Source organism: Peromyscus leucopus, chromosome 3 (assembly GCF_004664715.2).
Source record: "Peromyscus leucopus breed LL Stock chromosome 3, UCI_PerLeu_2.1, whole genome shotgun sequence".
Taxonomy (NCBI): domain Eukaryota; kingdom Metazoa; phylum Chordata; class Mammalia; order Rodentia; family Cricetidae; genus Peromyscus; species Peromyscus leucopus.
The window spans coordinates 104,034,739-104,048,408 of NC_051065.1; the positions used below are offsets into that span (position 1 = coordinate 104,034,739).

A 13,670-nucleotide genomic window follows, 5' to 3' on the forward strand; every position below is an offset into this window, starting at 1 on the left:
TGCAAATTGCCTCTCGCAGTGAGATGGATGAGGGGACCTGTCTTTCCATGGTGCAAAGGGCAGGAACTGACCATTGCTAATCTCTAGTTTTTTGTGTTTTGTTTTTGTTTGTGTGTTTTGTTTTGTTTTTTGGTTTTCCAAGACAGGGTTTCTCTGCGTAGCTCTGGTGCCTTTCCTGGAACTCACTCTGTAGACCAGACTGGCTTCGAACTCACAGAGATCCGCCTGCCTCTGCCTCCCGAGTGCTGGGATTTTAATTTAGGTGAGCACCACCACTGCTGGCCTAAACTCTGGTTTTTTGAGATAGGTATATTTTAAGCGTTTACTTCCTGCTTGTTTGTTTGTTTATAAACAGGGTCTCACTATGTAGCTCAGGCTGTCCTAGAACTCAACAGCTAGACCAGGTTGGACACCTTCAGGGATCCTAACGTATACAAAACAGTGGGATGACTAAAAGGGCATCTACAGTGAGGATTTAAAGAGAGCACAATGTAAAACTAATGTTCTCATCAGCGCTTAACATCTCCTCAGGAAACATGAGTCCCTATCACTAGGAGGGGCTCTCCAGGCCACCCAAGCTGAAGCGGCCATCCCTGCCCCTAGAGTTAACCTCTTTCTTACTAGGCTGTTTATTTATATATATTTATATTAAGGTTGTATGTGTGTGTGCTTGAGTCAGGGCACATGTGTAGAGGTCAGGAGTCAGTTATCTATCTCCTTCTACCACCCGCATGGTTATCAGATTCGGCAGTTTGTGGGATACTGTTCCCAGGCCAGGGGGAGGTGAACAGATGTCTACTTGCCCCAAATAGGGAACCAATGACAGGCCAAAGGAAGGATACCAACAATATCCAGTTTGGTGAACCAATGAGTATATGGGGGCTACTTATAGGGGTTCGGGTGAGGGGTCACTTACAAGAGCAAGAATGACTCAGGCAGCTCCATTACCAGAAGCCCATCTGTAGCGCCCGCACCTGTTCACCGTGTCCGAGCGAGGGGCTGAGGGTTAAAACAGAGACAAGACAGCGGGTCATTGTCTCAGTAGAATGTCCTTATTGAAGGAGGGAAGGGCAGAAGTTCGCTACAGATGTTTTACATTCTAGCATTACACCAATATGCAGGATACGCAAACAAGGAACCTCGGGTAAGCTGTTTAGGAGGAATGAAACCGGCGGGGAATTAGCATAGGGAGGACATCTGATCAAGGTCAGCAAGCAGGGCAACAGCTACCCAAGGAACGGGGGCCAGGGCCCAACACTCATCCAAGCATGGATAATCGCTGCCACATACTGGAACCTGGGAGCTCACTGCTTAACTTGGTGGCAGTTCTTTCATGAAGCTGGGTGGGTCCCTGTCCCTTCCCAGACTCCCAGCTTGTCTGAAAGCATCTCACTGACGTCCTTGCAGCTTATGGAAGTCAGTTTCATGGGCTTCCTGAGGTTTCTGGGTTGCTTACTCCCCTTTAGAATTCCCCGATTTTTGCAAGCTTCCCTCCAAAATGGACCTTATCAAGTAGGAAATTGCTATATAGCCTGCAATTGGAGACAAACACCTTTACCTGCTGGGTAACCTCACTGGCCCTGAAGCTATTGTTTAGAGCACTCCTTTGCATCAGACACCGTCCGATTGTTACATGTATTTATTGTTTGAAACACCACAAAATCAGGAGCTTGTCCTGGCTGAATTGCCAGCACTTTAAAAATAAATACTTGAGGCTGGGCTGAAGGAATGACTCAGAAGCAGAGTCCTAGCCCAGCACACTCGAGGTCCTGAATCTCATGAACAGCACTTGAAAAACAAACTTATTCGGTGATCAAGCAAGCAAAAAGCCTTTATGTCCGTGGTCCTCAACCTGTGGGTCACAACCCCCTTGCATATCATTTTTTACATTACTATTCATAACAGTAGCAAAATTACAGCTCAGAAGTAGCATAGAAATAATTTTGTGGTTGGGGTCACCACGACATGAGGAACTGTATTAAAGGGTCACAGAGTTACAAAGGCTGAGAACCACTGCTTTATGGCATCTTTACAACACAGGGGCTCACTTCCTCTTTGGTGATTTACAGCAGTTTACTCTTGCGTGGTAGATGGTTGCATGGGATGTCTTCAGTAATGCATGCTCTCTCAAGAAACTCTTTATTGAAGATTTATTCATTTTTGTTGGATGTATGTGTTTTTTTGCCTGCATGAGTGTCTGTATGTTCTTGGTGCATGTAGAGGCCAGAAGAGGGCACTGGATCCCCTGGGACTGAAGCAACAGTTGTGAGCTACCATGCAGGTGCTGGGAACTGAACACAGGGTCTCTGCCAGAGCAACGAAGGCTTTTAACCCCTGAGCCATCTCTCTAGCCCCAGAGTGATGATTGAAACCGTCCACTGGCATCCTTAATCACCTTGAAGAGAAGTCCAGCTGTTACCAACAAGTTGACTGGGGCTCTTCCAATCTACCCAGCCTGGAATCATGGGCAGGTGCACCAAAGCTCACCTGGCAGTGCTGGCAGTACTAGGCCCTGAGTGCCCAAGGCCTTGGGTTTGCACCGGCAGAACCAGAGGCTCATACCTCAAGCCAGGAGCCAGCGTCATATTGCTCTAGAAGACTTGTGGAATTGAAACTAACACCTGGGTCAGCGGCTGCAGCTGAGGTCTCTAGCTGGTGACCCTTCCACCTGTACATGAGGATCTTTGCAAACCTATTCTAGGGATGTTTCTTTTTAACAACAAAAATAAAGAGGTGCACATCTTTATAAGTATCCTTGCATGGCATCTGGAAGATGACAATTCTGTACAAACTGAAGCTGAGTAAAATTGAGGCCACCGTTTCTTCCATGGCTTTCAAGGTAGAGAGTGTTGGGCATAAGAACGTCATCTCTGTTGTATGGGACAGGACAAGACCCAGTCACAGTGGTGCTCTGCTTCCGCAACAACTGAGGTTTGGTTTTTCACAGTGGATGCAGTGATAGAAGGCATATGCCAAGGCCTGTGGGGAGTTCCTGAAAATGCAGATTGAGGATGATCTCCAAGACGCTGTCGTTTGGGGTGATTGCCAACAAACAACATCATGACTATGGTTGGAATCACAGACAGTCTGGGGCCACCCTGTCTGTGCTGCAGAAGCTGCTGCATCCAGACCACCGATGCCATCAGTAGGGACAGGTTCTGTAAAGGACTTGACAGGCTATTCAATAAACTCTAGAACCAGAAGTGAGCCGATCCCCTACTCCTCGTGAGCACCTCACTTCTCTACTGCGGCAAACATGGAACTTCTGTGGTCCTGAGTGCAGCAAGCTGACTTCACATATGAGTCAAAGTAAGGATGAGTGTTGTACATGTGCAGACACAGCCTGCAGCCTGGTGTAGCAGAAGCTGGCCTTGAACTCATGATCTTCATACCTCTGCCTTTCAAGAGTTATCTTTTTTTTTTTTTTCTTCTTTTTTTTTTTCTTTTTTTCGAGACAGGGTTTCTCTGTGTAGCTTTGCGCCTTTCCTGGAACTCACTTGGTAGCCCAGGCTGGCCTCGAACTCACAGAGATCCGCCTGCCTCTGCCTCCCGAGTGCTGGGATTAAAGGCGTGCGCCACCACCGCCCGGCAAGAGTTATCTTTTTTGTCTTTCTCTTTTTAAAATATTTGCTTCATGTTTATTTGTGTATGTGTGCGCACGCGCGCGTGTGTGTGTGTGTGTGTGTGTGTGTGTGTGTGTGTGTGTGTGTGTGTATGGATGCCAGCAGAGGTCAGAGAGGGTATCAGAATCTTAGGATCTGGAAATACAGGCAGTGGTGAGGCCCCCTTGTGGGTGCTCTGTGACCTGAACTTGGGTCCTCTTTAAAAGCAACAGCAAGGGGCTGGAGAGATGACTCAGTGATTAAGAGCACTGGCTACTCTTCCGAGGAGCCAGGTTCGATTCCCAGCATCTACATAACAGCTCACAACTGTCTGTAACTCCAGTCCCAGGGGACCTGATGCCCCCACACAGAACGTATACAGTCAAAACACCAGTGCACATTAAATAGATAAATAAGTCTTCAAAAAAAAAAAAAAAAGCAGCAAGTGCTCTTTACTGCTGAACTGTCTTTCTAGTGCCCCCCCTCCTTTTTTTTTCTCACAGGATCTCATGTGACTCAAGCTGGCCTCAAACTCACTATGTAACTGAGAATGACTTTGAAGTCCTGATCTCCTTCCTCTATAACCCAACAGCTGGAGTTACAGACCTGTGCCACCAGGCCTTTTTTTTTTTTTTTTAGTTTGATAAACACTGAGGAAATTACAGCTGTTAAATTTTTATTGTTAAATTTGAGACTGGGGAAACCAGTCTCTAAACTATTTCGTTTATCTTATTGCTTTCTGTATTTGAAAACAATCAATTATTTTCTGTACATGCTTTCTTTTTTTGTCTTTTTTTGTTGTTGTTGTTTTCAAGACAGGGTTTCTCTGTATAGCTTTGCACCTTTCCTGGAACTCACTCTGTAACCCAGGCTAGCCTTGAACTCACAGAGATCTGCCTGCTTCTGCCTCCTGAGTGCTGGGATTAAAGGAGTGTGCCACCACGGCCAGGCCTGTACATGTTTTCAATGTTAATTTTGATAAGCATTATACTTACAGCAATAGAATACAGGATCATTGTTTGTTTGTCTATTTGAGACAGAGTGTCATGTAGTCCAGGCTGGCCTCAAACTGATTGGGTAGCCAGGGATGACAGTTGGAACCCTGATCCTCTTGCCTCTGCTTCCCAAATGCTGGGATAACAGGCATGCACTATCACACTTGGACCAGGATAAAGTATCTCAATGAAAAGGGAATGGAGGCGGAGCCACCAGACACAGCTTTACATGCTCAGGTCGGAGGCCCGTTCTCATGGGTTTCACCACCAGTGGCCCAGCATTGGATGGCCACTGCATTCTTCAGACTCCAGCAGGAAATGCCTGCTGCAGTTTGTGCTAACAGTGGAATATGGTGAACGTCTCTGTCTGCCTGGAGCTTTGGGTCCATTTGACCTACTGGGGCCTGGGGGCTAGAGACCCAGCAGCTAAGCTCAGCCCTTCTCTGTGAGGCTCCATGCCAGTGTGCTGATTCCCAGTGAAAACCTTGAACACTAGCATCTGGAAGTAGCTCACACTCATAATCCCAGGTGTTCAGGAGGCTGGGTTAGGAGGAGTATGAATTTGAGGCTAGCCTGGGCAACTTAGTGAGCCCTATCTGATGTGGGATGTCCTTCTGTATGCTTCGAACATGTGTTGCTTTTATTGGTTGATGAATAAAACTGCTTTGACCCATGGCAGGACAGAATGTAGCTAGTTGGGAAAGCCAAACTGAATACAAGGAGAAAGAAGGGCAGAGTTGGCCATCCAGTCACCTAAGGAGCAAGATGCCAACAGACAGGTAATGCCATGGCCACGTGGCAAAATATAGATTAATAGAAATGGGTTAATTTAAGTTGTAAGAGCTAGTTAATAATAAGCTTGAGCTATCGGCCAAACATTTATAAATAATATTAAGCTTCTGAGTGATTATTTTATAAGTGGCTGCAGAACTGGGTGGAATGCAGAAAAGTCTCCGGCTACACCTATCTATATTAGTGTCTCCAGAGGAACAGAACTGATAGAATGAAAAAAAAATCGCCTGTACATTTATAGGTATCTGTCTGCCTGTATCTATAGACGTATTTTCCAATCTGGCGCTGAAGACTAGAGGGTCCCTGGACAGCTGCTGGTCTTCAGTCTACACTGGAAACCAGAAGTAGCTGGGTTCTGATGCCAGCAGCGGGGAGCACAGCAGCGGGGAGCACAGCAGTGGGGAGCATAGCAGTAGGGAGCACAGCAGTGGGGAGCACAGCAGCGGGGAGTGCGGCAGCGGGGAGCACAGCAGCGGGGAGCACAGCAGTAGGGAGCACAGCAGTGGGGAGCACAGCAGCGGGGAGCACAGCAGCGGGGAGCACAGCAGCGGGGAGTGCGGCAGCGGGGAGCACAGCAGCGGGGAGCACAGCAGCGGGGAGCACAGCAGCGGGGAGCACAGCAGTGGGGAGCACAGCAGCGGGGAGTGCGGCAGCGGGGAGCACAGCAGCGGGGAGCACAGCTGTGGGGAGCACAGCAGTGGGGAGTGCGGCAGCGGGGAGCACAGCAGCGGGGAGCACAGCTGTGGGGAGCACAGCAGCAGGGAGCACGGCAGCGGGGAGCACAGCAGCAGGGAGCACGGCAGTGGGGAGCACAGCAGCGGGGAGCACAGCAGCAGGGAGCACGGCAGCAGGGAGCACAGCAGCAGGGAGCTGTGGAGAGCACAGCAGTGGAGAGCACAGCAGCGGAGAGCACAGCAGCAGGGAGCACGGCAGCGGGGAGCACAGCAGCAGGGAGCACAGCAGCGGGGAGCACGGCAGCGGGGAGCACAGCTGCGGAGAGCACGGCAGTGGGGAGCACAGCAGTGGGGAGCACGGCAGCGGGGAGCACAGCAGCAGGGAGCACAGCAGCAGGGAGCACAGCAGCAGGGAGCTGTGGAGAGCACAGCAGTGGAGAGCACAGCAGCGGAGAGCACAGCAGCGGGGAGCACAGCAGCGGGGAGCACAGCAGTAGGGAGCACAGCAGTAGGGAGCATAGCAGTGGGGAGCACAGCAGCGGGGAGCACAGCAGCGGGGAGCACAGCAGTAGGGAGCACGGCAGTGGGGAGCACGGCAGCGGGGAGCACGGCAGCGGGGAGCACAGCAGCGGGGAGCACGGCAGCGGGGAGCACGGCTGCGGAGAGCACGGCAGTGGGGAGCACAGCAGCGGGGAGCACAGCAGCGGGGAGCACAGCAGTGGGGAGCACAGCAGTGGGGAGCACGGCAGCGGGGAGCACAGCAGCGGGTTGCACGGCAGCAGCGGGGAGCACAGCAGTGGGGAGCACGGCAGCGGGGAGCACGGCAACGGGGAGCACAGCAGCGGGTTGCACGGCAGCAGCGGGGAGCACGGCAGTGGGGAGCACAGCAGCGGGGAGCACAGCAGCGGGGAGCACGGCAGCGGGGAGCACAGCAGCGGGGAGCACAGCAGCGGGTTGCACGGCAGCAGCGGGGAGCACGGCAGTGGGGAGCACAGCAGCGGGGAGCACAGCAGCGGGGAGCACGGCAGCGGGGAGCACGGCAGCGGGTTGCACGGCAGCAGCAATAAGTGAGCTTCCCAGTGAGAGTGGAGGGAAGGGGACAAAGGTGAAGTCTCCTTCTTTGACCTCCTTTTATCAGCGCTGCAGCTGTACGTTGCCACCCACACTACTGAAGGGCCTTCCTGCTTCAGGAAAATCCCTCAGGGGTGTGTCCAGTGGCTTGCCTTTTGACTCCAGATCTAGTCAAGTTGACAAATCCAATAACAAAACATATCAGAAGCCGGGTGGCGGTGGCGCTCACCTTTAATCCCAGTATTTGGGAGGCAGAGGCAGGCAGATCTCTGTGAGTTTGAGGCCAGCCTGGTCTACAGAGTGAGTTCCAGGAAAGGCGCAAAGCTACACAGAGAAACCCTGTCTCAAAAAACAAAAAACAAAACAACAACAACAAAAATCAGAAAACAAAACAAAACACCAAACAAACGAAAAAACCTTGAACCAGGAGTAACACATCCATCCCCTCCGAATTCTCCAAGATTTTTAGACCTGAAGATGGTCACAGGCACCTCCAAAACAACCAATTTAAAGATTATTTTTAAAAAGATTTGTTTATTTTCATTGTTAAATGTATGGGCTTTTGTTTATGGACCACACATGTGCAGCACCTGAGGAGGCCAGAAGAAGGGTAGGTACAGATGGTCATGAGCAGCCTAGGTCCTCTGAAAGAGCAGCCAGTGCTTTTAACTGTGGAGCCAACCAGTCCCCAAAACAGCCCATTTAAAAAGGAAATTCTTGCTGCAATCCCAACACTCAGGAGGTGGAGGAATGATGCTTCATCAGAAGTTCAAGGTCATCCTTAGCTGCATACCAAGTTCAAGGGGAGCCTGGGCAGCATAAGACACTTCCAAAAAAATTTCCCACACAGACTTCTGAAGTTTCCAAATTTAAATATAACTTACCTGAATTAAATGCAGGTTCTTGGCTTCTGACACAATCCCAGATGTTTTGGTTAAAGTGGGAGCTTTGGAGAACCTAAGAAATTAGAACAGAAAGATCCCTTGAGGGGCTGGAGAGATGGCTCAGAGGTCAACAGCACTTGTTATTGCCCAGGACCGTGGTTTGGGGTCTGATCCTGCATAGTGGATTACAATTATGTGTAACTCCAGTTCCAGGGGATTGAGTGCAGTGTTCCAACCTCCATACACACCAGGCATGCATGTGGTGTCCATAAATACATGTAAGCAAGACCCTCATTCATGCCGTGGTTGTTTGAATGAGAACTGCCTCCTTAGGCTCATCTGTTTGAATGCTTGGGTCTCAGTAGGTGGAACTATTTGGGAAGGATTAGGAGGTGTGGCCTTGTAGGAGGAGGTGTGTCACTGGGGTTAGGCTTTGAAGTTTCAAAAGCCCAGACCATTCCTAGTTAATGCCTGCCTCCCTTCACTTCAAGTTTGTTTCAAGATGTTAGCTTTCGACACTGCTTCAGTGCCGTGACTGCCTGCTGGCATGCTCCCCATTGTAGCTGGAAAGTCTCTCTCTGGGTTCACCAAGCCCCCACAGTCCCACAGCCCACTTCCCACTTATAAAATAATCACTCAGGTGCTTATATTACTTATAAACTGTATGACCATGACAGGCTTCTTGTTATCTAGTTCTTCCATCTTAAATTAACCCATTTCTATTAATCTATACCTTGCCTTGTGGCTCATGCCTTACCTGTACTTTACATCCTGCTCCTCATCGCAGTGGCTGGCAGCGTCTCTCTGCCTCAGCCTTCCACTTCCCAGAATTCTCTCTTTGTCCCACCTATACTTCCTGCCTGGCTACTGGCCAATCAGTATTTTATTTATCAATCAATCATAACAACATATATTCACAGCATACAGGACACCCCACAGCACCCCACCATGATGGTCATGGACTCAGCCTCTGAGATGTAAGCCCCAATAAACATTTATAAGCTGCCTTGATCATGGTGTCTCTTCACAGCAATAGGAAAGTAACTAAGACACATGTAAAATAAAATAAATAAATCTAAAAAGACCTGTTGAGAGGGTCTGGAATGGATGACTGTGAAGGCACCTTCTGTCCACAGAACCTACAAACCTACACCTCACAAGCATCTGTTGAACACTTAGGTTACGCAGCCACAGTCACACGCTGTGCTGATCCTGTCGAACACAGGCTGCAAACGTTACAGTGCCCCCAAAGATGATGGAACCAAAATGTGCATTGCTTAGGGGTGGATGCTGCACCCCTAGTGATCTTAAGCACATGTTACTCGTGTGTTTGTGATATTGACAGACCATTGCACAGTTATAAAAATAGAATATGTCCAAAAGAAGAAGAGGAGGAGGAGGAAGGAAGAAGGAAGAAAGGAAAGAGAGAAAGGCAGAGGCAGGCAGATCTTTGAGTTTGAGGCCAGCCTGGTCTATGAGCAAGTTTCAGGACAACCAAGGCTGCACAGAGAAACCCTGTCTCAAAAAAGCCAAAAATAAATAAATAGAAAAAAAGAAAGGGAGAAAGAAAGAAAGAGAGAAAGAGAGAGAGAAAGAAAGAGAGAAAGAAAAAGAGAAAATAGAATATGTATGATGATGTAGTTTATATATTACATTCACAAAACTTCTATGTTGTCCTGTTTTAGAGTACTTCTTCAAGCCAGGCACAGTGGTACACACCTGTAGTCTCTGCTCTGTGGAAAGCTAAAGTAGGAGGGTCACTTGAGACCAGGAGTTCTAAACCAGCCTGAGCAACACAGTGAGACCCTGTTTTAAACACTATTACTTTATAACAAAATAGTGTGCCCCATCACACACATAGCACCCTCACATGTTTTGTGCTTATTGTATGTCTTAATTGCATTCTTAGCACTACAAAAAGTAAAACATAAAACAGAGAGGCCAAGTCAAGTGAAGGACTTACATTTGGATCTGCATGAACACACTGCATGATGTTCACACATACTGATGGTGTCACCTAATAAGGCATTTCCCAAAATGCATTGCTATTGTGAATACACGTGACTTTGCTTGCCAGGGGTGACTGGAGTCATGTGGGTAAGGTCACTTTGCTGTAAACTGAGGTGGCCTGGACGGGAGCCAGCTGCTAAGGTCCAGAAAAACAGCTGGCCATGTGGACTTCATGGGTCTAGAAGAGGGAGGGCAAGGGTGGATTCAGGTGAATGTGTAGGAAATGGGGAATAGATATTATGATATATCCTAGATATTATGGGGACTCTTTTTACTCACCCACTTCCTACCTGAAGCTGTCCCAGGCTTCCCCACTTCAAAACTAATGTTGGTGTTCAAAGCTTGGAATATAGACACCAGGCACAGTGGTACAGACTGTCATCTCAGGCCTCAGAGACAGAGGCAGGAGGACTGCTGTGAATGCAAGGCCAGCTCAGAACATATAGTGAAATGCTAAAACAACAAAAACAAGCAAGCCACCAAACCCAGACCAGCACTGGCCTGGCGAGACAGCTCAGTTACGAAGACCTGGCTGCTGTGGCTGAGTTCACACGCCTTTCATCCCAGCACTTGGGAGGCAGGGGCAAGCTGATCTCTGTGAGTTTAAAGCCAATTGGTCTACATAGTGAGTTCTGGGCCAGCCAGCATTACAGACACAAGAATAAACCAAACGAAACACTGTCTTCCAGAGGACCTGGGTTCAATTCCCAGCACCGACACAGCTGCTCACCATCATCTGCAACTCTAGCCCCAGGGGCCCAGCACTCTCCTCTGGCCTTTTCAGGTACCAGCCATGCACACAGTGCACAACCATGTGCAAGCAAACCACAAATTTAAAAATTAATAATAAAACAATTAAACAAACCTCCGTCTGTGACCTCTACTTCCAAGAGGAATCTTTTTTGGTGGTTCCTCTCTTTCCTTCCCCACCTGTTCCACCTGGATTAAAGTCTTTTGTGTTTACTGATGCCTGCCTCAATACTTCCCCTGCTGTCTTCTCCCTCAGCCCTCAGGGCTCCTCCTTCCTGTGGTCTATTGGAGAATTCTTCCCCACCTCTCCAACTGTGGAAAAATTCTCCCCTCACCTCCATCACAAAATCCACTTTTTATTGGAATGGTTAATCTAGATAGGATCTCACTATGTAGACCAGGCTGCCTCGAACTCATAAAGATCCACCTGCCTCTGCCTCTCAAGTGTTGATATTAAAGGCATGCGCCACCGTGCCTGACCCATACAGGGAAACATTTACATCCACAGAGTTAGCTGGACTGTGGGCATTAATGAGGGCAGTGATCTTGTCTGTAGTTTGTTCCTGACCCACATCATCCAGCACACATCCTGGTCCAGAGGAGGAATCATGTGTCTATTTACCAAAGAAGAAAGAAAGTAGCTGGAGTGTAATGTGGACTTGAGATAAGATGTCTACAATGCCACTCAGTCCTGGTTTAGGAGACTTGCTTAGTTGAGTCTGCAGATGGTAGGTTTCCCAAATCTCCGAAGTCTCAAAGACTGAAGCATGTCCTTCCTGCAGCTAAAGCAGCAGGCTGCAGCATCTTGGGAGGACCTGTCTCTAGTGAGTCTCTGATGAGTTGTGTGTCTTCCTCCTCCAAAGAGCAGCAGGCCCCAGTCTCAGGTAGGACTCTGACCAGAAGCCAGCACATCTCCAGAGTTCCAAAAAAAGCCCATGTATATAGGCTCAAGGCAGACTCGAACCGGTTGAGTGTGTGTATGTAAATTAAGGGCAGAATAAGCACCAATCAAGGGAGAGCCATCAAACTTGAAGGGGCTAGGATGACCCAAGCCTACCCAAAGAGTTCCCAGCTAGGTCCTGGATTCTGTTTCTCTCCCCTCCAAGGCAGTCATGCAGACACAGGTACTCAGTCCTCAGGACACCACAGCCTGCACTGGGAGTCTGCACCAGGGCTGCTGCCATGATCTTGTCTAGAACCACCCTTCTGTTGCCATGGCTCCTCGTAGACAGTCATCATCAGTGGGCTGTCCAAGATCATAGATGTGGGCAGTCAAACAGTCTGCTCTTGGCTCCAATTGCAGCTGGGAATTTTTCCACCTTGTTTTTTCCTTCATTCCTGGTTTCTGCCTTGATGACAGCTGAGAGCTACTCCCAGCCCTTATCACCAACTATGTGCCTCAGCAAAAGCCATTAGGTCCCCATACTCGGCCAAATCAGCTACTTTCTTTTTAAGATATTTTATTTCATTTCACTTTATATATATGCTGGTGGCTCCCTGCTGATCCCAGCCCTGCAAGTCCCGGCAGGGAGGGTTCTCTGTCAGGGCTGCTGTCCTGTCCTCTCACCTCCCCCTCCTTTGATGTTGGAAGGAGTCAGGAAAAACCCTGCAGTTTTTCACCTTCATTTCCAGCCGGTCCAGGGTTTTGCATCTGTTCCCTGCTGCCACTCTGCTCACAACTGGGACCCCTCCCGCCCCTCCCAATACACCGAATAGTGATCTCCTCGCTTCTCTGCAGAGCAGGGCCTCACTGAGGCCAAGCTGGCCTCAACCTCCTGAGTGTTGGAATTGCAGGAATGTTCCAGAATGCATGGCTTCAACTTTTCTTTTTTTGATGGTTACTTAAGTCTTGCATGAAGGGTAAATCTAATCTTTCTGTCTCTATGAATTTGTATATTCTATATATTTCATGTAATACAATTCTATAGTATTTGTCCCTTTTTTAATGTAAAAACATTTTATGTATAACTGCAGGAGAAATAATACACAGATAGCTTGAACATAAAAACAAGTTATAATTTGAAAGTCCAGGGTTATTTTAAACAGTAAAATATTTTCTCTGTAGAAAATAGTATAAATAATAACATTTCCCAATAAGCCCTTTTAAGCCAAATGATAGCTGAATTATACATATAAATATTGATTAGATTCTGGGATACAGAAGAAACCTGTCTTCATCTGTTCAGAGAGCTATGTTTTAAGTTGTATAAGTGAGATTCCTATGCATCTTTCCCTTCACTGTTTGATTTATGGCAGACATTTTTCTATAGGCTAATCCATAATCTAAAAAGATTTTAGCCTCCCCTCCTGAAAGTACAGCCAGCATTTCCTTTCATCAGCTTGATAAAGTACAAATGTATGTGTGTTTTAATATGTACGAGTGTTTGCCTACATGCATATATGTGCACTATTTGTGTGCCCAGTACCCTTGGAAGTCAGAGAGGATGTCAGATCCCCCGAAATCACAGTTACTGTGAGCTGCCATGTGGGTGCTGGGAATTGAACCCAGGTCCTTTGGAAGGGCAGCAGGTGCTCTTAACTGCTAAACCCCTAATATTTTTTGACTAAGAAATGAAATCACCTCAGAGACTGACCTTTCACAGTATTTCCAAGCCCCAAGTCCTGCACAAACATCAGTGCCTCCCAGGAAGCCGATGGAACTGAGTCTTTGAAGATGAAATGTGCACCTGCCTTTCTCACATATGTCTGTGTACATCCCACAATCTCATGTATTTTTCTGAGGATGGGGACTATCATGGGGAAGGCAGACTCATTCCTGGAGGTCTTTTAACTACAAAACCGATGGGCTCAGGACAACCCCCTGTTGACAGCCCTCATGCATGGTGACCTTGGTGGGGAGGAGCCTGGGAGACATAGCCGCAGACACTCCCT

The 13,670-nt window shown here is 48.3% G+C and overlaps 1 long non-coding RNA gene across 1 annotated transcript; it reads right to left on the reverse strand.

The window, feature by feature from the left end:
- Positions 1-920: 920 nt before the first annotated feature.
- On the reverse strand, positions 921-12,121 carry LOC114680938. Its single transcript, XR_003732843.2, has 3 exons — positions 11,836-12,121; positions 8,019-8,091; positions 921-999 (listed from the first exon to the last, which is right to left on the reverse strand). It is a non-coding gene; the product is annotated as an uncharacterized LOC114680938 (long non-coding RNA).
- Positions 12,122-13,670: the final 1,549 nt, after the last annotated feature.